An 11135-nucleotide genomic window follows, 5' to 3' on the forward strand; every position below is an offset into this window, starting at 1 on the left:
GCGGCGCTGGCAGCGGCGCCGACGCAGGCCCAAAGAATTCAAATAAAACGAGGCTGCGAGGAAAAAGAAATGGAAAATATTGATTCTGTGCTCGTGTTTTTTTGGGGAAAACTTAAACTAGAAGTGACTCAGACGTGAAACGACGAAGCCGTGAAACTTCCTTTGATGAGGTTTGAAATAAAAGAGGAGCAGCTCGGTTCTGTCCCCGGCTGATCCACAGCTCATTGCTTGCAGGTGTAATAACAAGCAGCCGTCCAGGGTTCTGGGCTTCAGCAGCTCACAGCGGAGACTCTTTACTTTTTTCTGGTTTACGCCCCTCTGCTCTGAAAACAGCCGCTCAGCTGGTCCACGGCCAGGAGAACGTCTCACGTGTCCAGAAGAACCAGGCCTCAGACATTAAGAGATGAGCACAGATAAAGCCGGTTCTGGTTTTATTGGTACTTTCTGGGCTTTTCTGCTCCATTAAATCATGTCAAGTGTCCTCAGTTGGATTTAATGGAGCAGAAGCGTGTCGCGTCACATTAGAAGGTTTAAAATGAGTACAGAGTAAACGTGTCCACGTCAGAGGTTAGAGGTCAGAGTCGGTCTGGTTCTTTAGTTGCATAAAGGTTTTCTCATTTATATGCTACATGATCATATCCAGGGATGAACCACAGGCGATGTTTCCTGTTTGTCATCATGTGCACTATAAAAAAAAAAAAGAAACTGCCTCAGCAAAGGTGTCAAAATAGTTCTAACACTGAGAGACGGTAAAATTATCAGCGAATATCTGTAAAATAATTTAGTTTGATTTAAATGCAGTAAAACTGTGTAATTTTACACGTTTCAAAAGTACAAATGACTAAAAATACAGATTTTAAATGTGGACTTTATTTAATTGGGGCCTTTTTTTTTTTTTGTTAATAGTCAACATTTTTTTTAAATGTGATTTTACTTCATATTTTCTGTAATTTAACAAAAAAAGAAAAAATCTGTAAAACAACAAATTATTATTATTTTAATTTTTTATTATTTAAAACTTTTATTTTATTTATTTATTTATTTATTTTTTACAGTTTTTAGTCCTTAATATATGTATTTTTTCTCTCAAACAATAAATGTCTTCGAATTAATAAGAATTTCTATAATTTAAATACTGCAAAAACTGTATAATTTTATGTTCAATATATGTTCAATTTGTGTGGACAATATCACACATTATGCCTTTTTTTAATGGTTAACAAGTAAATGAAAACATTTTTCTTCTTTTTTTTCTCCTTTGATTTCTTTTAACAAAACAGGGAAATCTGTAAAATAATAGTTTAATTCATGTTGACTAATTTACCATTTTTTAAATTCTGAATATACATTTTTTAATAATGGTAAATATCTGTTAATTAACAATATTTTTGCAGATTAAAAAGAAAGAAAAAAGAAATTACAGTCAAATGATGTGGACATCATTCAGCAGATTAGATATTTTTTTGGGGGTAAATTAATGCTTGTTTCTGTCATTTTTTCCTCTGATCTATAAAATTGTAAGAAAAAAAAACAGTAAATTGTTCTAAACACAATTAAAACTGTGTTTTTAGGTGCAGGAGTAAAAATCTACAAATATAAAAATTAAATAGCTCATAATTAAAGTAACTGAGGCCTGTGAAGCTGCACGGACACAGACCAGCAGATCAGTGTTTATCTGGAGGAAATTTAAACCAGATGTTTGTGGACTCTGGGTCAGAGTGGTCCCTTAGTCCACATCTGGATTCCCAGACGGAGGCGATGCTGATGCTGTCCTCTGATAAGCTCCATGACCAGACTATGTGTGGACAGTAGAGGCAGCTCGAGATCGGAGACGTTCTAAGATGGATTCAACATGAACCAGATGTTTTCTCATCATGAAGCATGAAGACACAAACAGGGTCAAAGAGGCTCATCGATCAGAGGACGGAGGCCAAGAACTGATTCTGCAGCGTTTAAAGGAGTCGCCACAGAAACGATCAAACTCTGTGTTCTGGTCTCATTGGATCTGCTGCTCGGCTCCAGGCCTCCGTCTGTCTGAAGCCGCCGCCGACGCTCTGAGTCGGTCGATCGAAGAGCCACAAACAACACAATCGTGTCCACAAACAGGAGCCTCCAGTAACTCAATCACAGTAATCCGATTCATTACTTCTCCAAACAGACGGCCGCTCAGCTGCCAGTGAGTTTAAGCAGTTTAACGAGTAAATTAGTCGACTAACGGGCGGCTGATGGAAACAAGAAGCTTCAGTGTCAGAGACCAAACAGAAAACCTCCTCCAGTTGATCTGGTTCGTTACCAGATGATTCCTTGAGCAGCTCGATGACTCGAGATGCTGATTCACTGCACGAAGCTCTGATTTAACTACAGACTGTGTTTAAACTTTGGGATCACTTCAGGCTAAAAAAGAAGAAAACACGATTCATGATCATGATACAGGTCAGAAGGTCGAGGACTCAAGTCTTTTCAGGGCCCTAAACCCGTCAGCTGTCCGTCTTATCGAGGCTGAACCTCCAACAAGCTTCACAGACGAAGAACGATAAATGTCCTGCTGCTCTGATGTATTAGAGACAAATTAAAGCTTTTCCTAGAAAATCTGATGGAAACTGAATTATATAAAAAAAATCTATTAAATGGTAAAAATCTGCCAAAGATTCCAGAAAAACTGCATTAAAAAGGTGGAATACTGTGATGTTCAAAACCTGTAAAAACAGCTGCAAGTATCTGGAAATTATGAATATTTCTAAATGAGGTAAATACAGTAATTTCATGGTAATGCAGAGTTTTGACATTATTTATAATTTTATTTTTTATTTTTTGCAACTCAGGATGTAAATTACTGTATTTTTATTTTATTTTATTTTTTTGCCAAATTCTAACAGCGCTGAAGTGTTTTTTCCAAAATAAATTAAAAACTGTCAAATCTGAGGAGTACAGGGGTTGATTGAACACATAATATTTTCCCAACAATCTTAATTTAATTTAATTTAATTTAATTTAATTTCACTTCACTTTTTCTTTTTTATTCTAAAATATATTTAATAGACTTCCATTTACCATCTATTGTTGCCTTTAAATAAATGTTCTCAATCCATAAAAATTACATTTCCTTGGTTATTTTTCCTGGTGTTTTAATTAAATTAAATTTAATTTAATTTAATTTAATTTAATTTTTTAAAATTTCATTTCATTTTATTTTATTCATTATTCATTATATAATAATCATTTTTTCCCCCCCAAAAATATATATTTAATGGACTTTAATTTACCATCTACTGCTGCCTTTATATAAATGTTCTCATACAATAAAAATGTAATTTGCTTTATCCGTTCTCCTGGTGTTTTAGTGCTTATAAGCATCATTTCTACACGTTAAACAGACTTTATAGATCCTGATTCTGCATTATGAGGATTTATGACACATTATTATTAAAACATATTTATATAGGACACATCTGGAATTCATGGTTCAAACATTTTAAAAGAAGAAAATGTTCTGATTTAATTTTAGTGACAGTGGCGACTATTATATGAACACAGAATATTATTAAAAAGTCTAGTTGCATTAATTAAACCTCATATTCTATTTATTAGGCATAAACAATGACCAGAAAAATAAAGTGAAGCACTGGCCTCCAGGATTTTATTGTAGTTTTACAGGAAGGTTTTGTTAGAACAGAGTAAAAACGAACATCTGCTTTGATTTAAAGGGATAAAAAAAGATGCAGTTTGTTTGATTTGACCCAGATTCAGAAACCTGGAGGTCAAAAGAAACAGAAGACTGATAATAAACACAAAGAAATGAAGGAAGAAGGTCAGTAAAGTGAAAGGAAGCACCGAGAAGAGAGAAGAGAGTTAAACATGAAGCAGACGGACGGAGTTTCAGACTTCAGGTGGAAACGAGTCGAGCTTCGGCTGTTTTCTGTCTAATCATCACTAATAATCAGAACAACAACGGATTCAGGCAGGAAATGAAAGATGCTGCGATAAGCAAAACTTTTTAAATCCAAGATTAGGAGGCGGTGGAAAGTTTCCTCAACTTCACTCGCAAGAAAATCCAACGTGAGGTCCTGACAGGCGACAAGAGAGGATTTAAAACAGAGGAGGAGGTTGAAATGATGCAAATATGACACGATGGAGAAGAAAGTAAACATTAAAAACCACAAAATGATCATTTACACATATATACAGGCTGTACGCAAGAGTTAAAGAACACCAAAGACAAATATAAATGCATTAAAGCTGCTTTTTGTTTTAAGAAAATGACAATAAACTGCTGTTTGTTCAATTTGTTGCATTTATGCAGATTTTACACAACAAGTGACGGATTGTTGGACATACTTTAAGCATTGTCTCATTTAGGTTCAACTGTTCATTTGATTTTGGTAGAAGAAGGAGTTCTGTGGAGAATCTGTTTGGTCTCTTTTCTCGAAAACATGAAGGAATCTAAAAAGTTTCTGGAGATTTTAGCTGCTTGTCGATGGAAAATAGACGCTGCAGAGAAAATAATAAATCAGCAAGAAAGGCTTGAAAAATCTAACTTATATCTGAAAGGTGTCATTTTTCCTGCAAGATTTTGTTATAAAACCCCACTTTGGATCAAAAACAGTTAGAAAAACTCATGCACACGCTCATATGCTTCTGCATTTCTGTAGCTACAACCCAACACACCGCAAACTAGCAGGTGCTGGAGCTACAGAAAGCATCATATTGGAAATATTTTCACAGATAATTCAACATGGGTCATGACTTTAGTGGGAAAAGTGATTTTTTTCATTTACTTTTCCACATAAAAATATAAAAATGTTGATTGTTGCTTTGGTCACATGGTTGCTACGATAATATCTGTGACTCTGTTGGCTGGTCGTCACCAGTTCGGTCTTCTGAAACCAGAACCCAAGCAGTGGATCTGACACTGCAGCCTGTCAATCACAACGTAGCCCCGCCCTAAAATTTACTCTATTTATCAACTAATTTACTCCAAACAGGACGATAATTCATTAAACACACATCATGTTGAGTTAAAAAAGTCTTCAAACTACCATTTTAGACTGTAAACTCATTAGAAACACGTTTACTGAGAGAATAAACCAGGTGAGAAGTAGCATCACCATAGACGCTGACCAGGAGGCGCCCCCTGCTGGCTGCTGGACAGAATGCAGGTTTAAGGCACTACCTCCATCTTTCACATACAGTCTGTGTGACTGACTCACTGGACTGTGAGAAGACCAGCCTTTGATTTTCTAATCTCGCAGACTGGTTTCTGGTTATTAGGTCAGCTAGTGGTGGAGGCAGCTTCCTCTTCAAACACATCAACGGTCCTGCAGCTGGAACCGCATCAGACGAGCTGCTTCAGCCTGAGGCCCAAATCTGGGTCAGTTTCGACCACAGTTCTTCAACGAACGAAGCTCTGGTTCTCCACAAACTCCTCACTGATGACTTTGTTTTTCTATATTACAACATTTTCTAACTGATTCAAATCCTTCCCCTGACCAGCGTTCAGCGAGGAGCCTTGCAGGAGCAGCATCGTGCAAATCAAACTCATTTCTCTACATGAAACCTTCATGGATTCAAACATTCACAGTAAAAAGAGAGAAATCCAGCCTCGTTTGCGGCTGAAGGTCCTGCTAACAGATGTGTCTTTTATCATGGAGGTCTTTGGGGAGAATGCTTTCTGGGTCACAGGGGACGTTTTTGTTCTAACAGCTTCAGTGATCACAGGGATGAACGAGGAGCGAGGCTGCTTCCAGCTCTGTTAAAGCATCCAAGGACCTGCAGCAGACCTTCATGGTTTAGACTTTCAGAGGTCCTTGGACTGTGACTGTGGAGGTTTGAAAGAGGCAGAAGTTGAACACTCCGAGCAACGCTGGAAAAAAAGTTACTGAAAGCATAAATCAGCGGTGGACACACTTGATATCTGCTGAATATGGCACATAGATGGATCATGTGTAGATCTGCCTGGAGCAGGTCGTCCTTAAAACCTGAGTGACCGAGCAAGAAAGAAACGAGGCCACCAAGACTCCTATGACTCATCTGAATGAGTCACAAGCTTCAGCAGCTCAGACGGGAGAGACTGTTCATACAACAACTGATGTCTACGGCAGAGCGACAAAGAGAAAGAGACTGTCATAAAAACTGTTTCATATCAGCTACAGTTCACCAGAAGACACGTAGGAGACTCTGAAGTCAACTGGAAGAAGGTTCTTTGGTCTGATGAGGCTAAAGTTGATCTTTTTGGCCACCAGACTGGACAACAAAACCCACCATCCCCACCTTGAAGCAGCATCATGATATAAAACATCCACAGAAATAATATAAAGACAAGAAGCCGAGGTTGAGCCCAGATCTGATTCAAACTGAGGAACTCACTCATGACTTCTGTGCAGACTGACAGGACAAGTGACTAAATAAAGCTGCAGATGTGTCCAGATGTTCAGACCTATAAACAGGTGGAGCACTGCAGGTAAAGCTCTGTTCACACAAACACTGTCACTTATCATTTGTAATTGTTTAACAGTACTTTGTACACATCTGGCTTCACTCTGACATGAAAGTGTCTGTTTTTGGTGAATTAAAGTCCATCAGCCTCAGAGCTGGTCAGTAAACATCTGTCTGACTGCAGCCTCTTCCTGCATCTATGAAGACGAAGCAGGTTTGTCCTCCTGAGGCTGCAGCAGGGTGGAGTCCCGTCACTCCCACATTAGTCTGCTGCCACACTCTGAAGCACTCGGAGATGCTTTTACTCTTCAGTCGGGGTGATGAGATGCTCAGCTCCGGCTCTCCAGGGGGCCTCCTCACCCTCTCCTCACCCTCTCCTCACCCCCTCCTCACCCTCCATCCTCCCTGTAATGACTATTTCTGGTCATTACTCCGTTTCCTCCCTCCTTCTTCCTCCTGCCGGCTCCATCGTTTCCTCCCTGGTTTTTTTATTCCCTGCCTTCATCACTTCTCGTCTCCCTGAAGGATGCAGAGAACCAGAGCAGCTCTTCCTCCCTCAGAGAGGAAGAGCTGCAGGTTTCATGTCTGTTACAACCAGAGGCTGGATGATCGATCACAGCTTCGGTTTCAGCGCCGTGCTGCAGTCAATTCCTCTCGTTTCTCTCAGAGGCGTCATGTGGCCGACGGTACAGGGTTTTCATCACAGCTCACTCCTCCTGCTTTAATCATTACGGTGTATTTATGTGTTTAAATCCACATTAAACCTCAGTAACTGGTCTGTTTTGGCCACTTCCAGACTGTAAGCAAACAGCAGCAGCTGCATCACAAAGTTCAGGTCAAATGTGAACGTCTAACTTTCTTTGAGCTCAGCTTTTGGTCTCCACCAGTCCTCAGAGGAAACGTTTGGCTCTTTAGCAGCGACTCCATCCTAGACGTTTTGGTGCTGGAGAGATTTTTCCACTCCAGCCTGAAGCTCATGTAGCTGTCAACCACTTCAGTCAGTTTCTGTGATTTGTTATGATTAAAAAAACGTCTAAATTCGCTGATTCCAGCGACTTAAATCTGAATATTTTCTTTCCTCGTCTCTGACCGTTCACGCTGTGGATGAAACAAGACGAGTGTCGACCAGCTAACGGACATTTTTCACTATTTTCCAGCATCTGACAAACCAGACGACGAATCAATGGATCGAGAAGAAAACAAAGAGATTTAAAGATGCCCTCCCGTCCTGAAGAGTTTCCTAAAATCTAACAAAATGCTCGTTTGCATGTGGATAAGAGGCCGACATGTGGAGGAAATGCTGCTTTGTGTTACCGTGCATGACTTCTGATGTGTCCTGCAGCTTTTCACTGCATTTTCAGGCTTGTTTGCACACATGGAGCCATTGTTTGGTAGAAACCTGCTGCTAAAGTTGAATTTTTCCACCACAGATGAAACCCCGTCTGCAGAAACCTCAGATATCTCAGTCAGATCATCTCCCCTCTGCAGCAGGTACAGTCGGTGGCATTCAAACGTCAGCAAACACACACTTCCCGGTGGTTCGGATGGAAACAGGAGGTTCGGGTCGGAGCGGTGACTCACTCCCTCCGTGTCGCCGTTTCCTTCGCTTTCCTGGAAAAAGGCAGCAAAAGTTTTCCAAAGTGTTCGGCTGCAGGAATCCAGGACTGAGACTCGATTAGCTTCTCAGCTAAAAGTGCAGCTGGAACGTCTGGTTGTGCACAGAGGTTCAACCTTCTTGTGTTTTAGTGAAGTGATTCACGTTCCTCCTGCAGGAGTCACTCGGCCTCAGAGATTCAATTATCCGGCTTCTCTCTTCTCTTTAAAGTCGTCTGAGTGTTTGTGTCGCTGCAGCTCGTCTCAGTCAGACGACAAACCGAAGCCTCCTGAGAGGAAAACATCAGCTCATCAGAAAATCACTGCCGCCATCGGCTGTTCCCAGAAGCTTCAGCTCATCACGCGGCTTCCTGGCAGCGCTCCGGTGATGCCAGGATGTGGTCAGCTTCCCTCCATCGCTCTGAATCATCACCTCCAGCAGACGGACTTTAATCTGATCACATTAAACCTGATCGAGAGGCAGGAAACAGAAAACCTTCTGCCTCACAGGAACCAGGATGATTTCAGGTGTTTAATGAAATTTGATCAGATAAAACGTTCACCTTCAGCTGGTTTAAAATCCAGAACTTTTTTTTACATTTAAAAAAAAAAAAAAAAAAATCAGATAAAACGTTCGGCCTCAGCTGGTTGAAAATCCAGAAAAAAAAAAAAAAAAAAATTGAATTATTTTTCTTTCTTTTTGGGCCATAAAAATACCATTTTTACTTCATTTAACTCTGAAATAAACTATATTATTAGTCCTAGGTATCTGCCATCATTTTAAATAAAAATATTTATAATAAGGAATCAAAAATCGTATTAAAAAAAAGTTAAAATGGTTTGTTAAATTACAGATAACATCAAGTAACAATCATCAGTGTGCACATTGACCAAACGGTGTATTTCACAGATGTTATATATATATATAAAAAAAACATATAAACATAAACATATATATAAAAACACAGTTTTTTATTTTATAGTATTCTACCTTTTTAAAAATTATTTCTTTTTTTTTCTGGTATTCTTGCTGCCAGATGTTTGATTTTACAGTAAACATTCTAAACATCTTGTTCCAGTCCAAACTGATGGAACAGAACCTGAACCAGAAGCCTGCAGGTCTCTAACAAAGCCCAATTGGACCCAAGTCAACCTTAAACTCTTCGCTCTCGGTGGAAACGATTCTGCTGGAAGAGAAAGTGGAAACTGCTCAGAGTGACTCAGCTGTGATCCCGGATCAGAAGCAGAACCGCTGCTACTGCTGTGTTCAGGTTGGTTCTGCTGCGTCCAGGAGCTCCAGATGTTTCCCATCAGCCTCCAACAGCAGCTGAAGCTGGAACGTCTTCTGGGACGTCGGCGGAGCCACAAACAGGAACAGTGTCGCTTCTGCAGCAGCTTCCAGAAGAAAGAGGAAATAAAACAGTAAAGTTCTGTCCTCAGTGGACGTGAATCTGCACCGACAGCAGGATTCACTGAAACAGTCATTTATCTAAAGCTGAAGTTCAGAGCTGGTCCAGTTTGTGCTGCTCTGATAGATGTTGAAATAAACTAGAATGTGAAAACAGAAAAGTTAAAATCTGTTATCTTGGTTTGATTCTTTCATCTCAGATCATCAGGGTTTGTCTCTGATCTGCTCTAAACTTTATTTTAATCATAAACTACACATATTTATAATGTTGTTCTTGGATCTATGGAGCATTTAAACAACAACATCTCATTACAGATAAATCCTGATGTTTTATTTTAAATCAGTTGTTGAGTCAGAATCTGCAGAACTGGACTTTAATAAACTTAATCTTTAAGAGCTTGTGTAACTAATGGAGCAGGTTTAAGTCGACTGTGATGCTTTGAGCTTCTCTTTCCTGCCGAGCTCGACTCCTGCAGGAAGTTAAACTCGTTTCGTTGTTTCTGGACTCGGAGCGTCTCCTGGCAGAGATCTGATGAGAACCGGGTCTGAGTCGAGCTGCGTTCCCTTAAAAGGTCATTTGGATCTTTATCAGCGATTCTCTGCAGAAAACACACAAATCAAAAACTTCACAAGGTTAAAAAAGAGAAAAGAAACGTTCCCAGTCGACCCAGTTTCAGCCCAATGAAGCTGAAGTCTGAGTTTAAACGACAACATGTCAGGAAATTAAATCAAAGATAAAAACCTGAAAATGTCTCAGTTGTTTCTCATCATTAGACAAATGGATTAAATAAAACTGAAGCTGTCATGAAAAGTCTCATCTCTGAGCACAAATTAGTCATCTAGTGTCATCTAGTGATGTTTTCTGAACCACAAGTAGCTGCAGGTCAGTCACAGAAAACAAACGACTTTTATTTTGAAATGTTTGGCCACAAAAATGTTTAAAAAGTGATTTTCATTAAACTTTAGTAAATAAAGCAGTGAGAGCAGCAAATTATAAAAATAAATCAATAAAAGAAAAATGCAACAAAAGTGGAAATAAAAAGAGGAATAAATAAAATAAAACATAAATAATGTGGCGATATAAAGCAAGAAAAATAAAAAATGAATCCATAAAAAAGGCTAATAAAAGTAGAAATATAAAGACAAATAAATAAAATAATAAAAATATATATTTTAAAAATTATTATTATTATTTTATTTATTTTATTTTTAAAAATGTATTTATAATTTTTTTAAATGATTTTTTTCATTTTTATTTTATTGTGACGCTTTAAAAGCAAATATGCTCAGAAAAAACGACATTCCTACTGCGCACATTTTTCTGTGCATATTTCTTTGGAGCTGCTGTATCAGTGAAGTCAGAGCAGGTTCTAGAAATAAAATTCTGTTGCTTCTTTCTTCTACGTGCTGCTGAACGTCTTCCACTCAGATTTATTTACATTCCTGCCTCCAGAGCTGCAGGACAGACTGGATGTTGATCCACTGCTGCCCCCTGCTGCTCACCTGCCTCCACTACACACACACACAAAACCACTGATTACTACAGTTTACTTCCTGAAATACATCTTTAATGCTCTACTTTCATGTTTATTTGTGATTGTAACAGGCTACAGATATCCTGATCCTACAGGCTTCTCCCTGGTGCGACTGATTTCCTTTCAAACTGCAGCTTTAAGCAGCATTTCAGCTCATAAATGTAGAT

Source organism: Stegastes partitus, unplaced genomic scaffold, assembly GCF_000690725.1.
Source record: "Stegastes partitus isolate 25-593 unplaced genomic scaffold, Stegastes_partitus-1.0.2 Scaffold490, whole genome shotgun sequence".
NCBI lineage: Eukaryota > Metazoa > Chordata > Actinopteri > Pomacentridae > Stegastes > Stegastes partitus.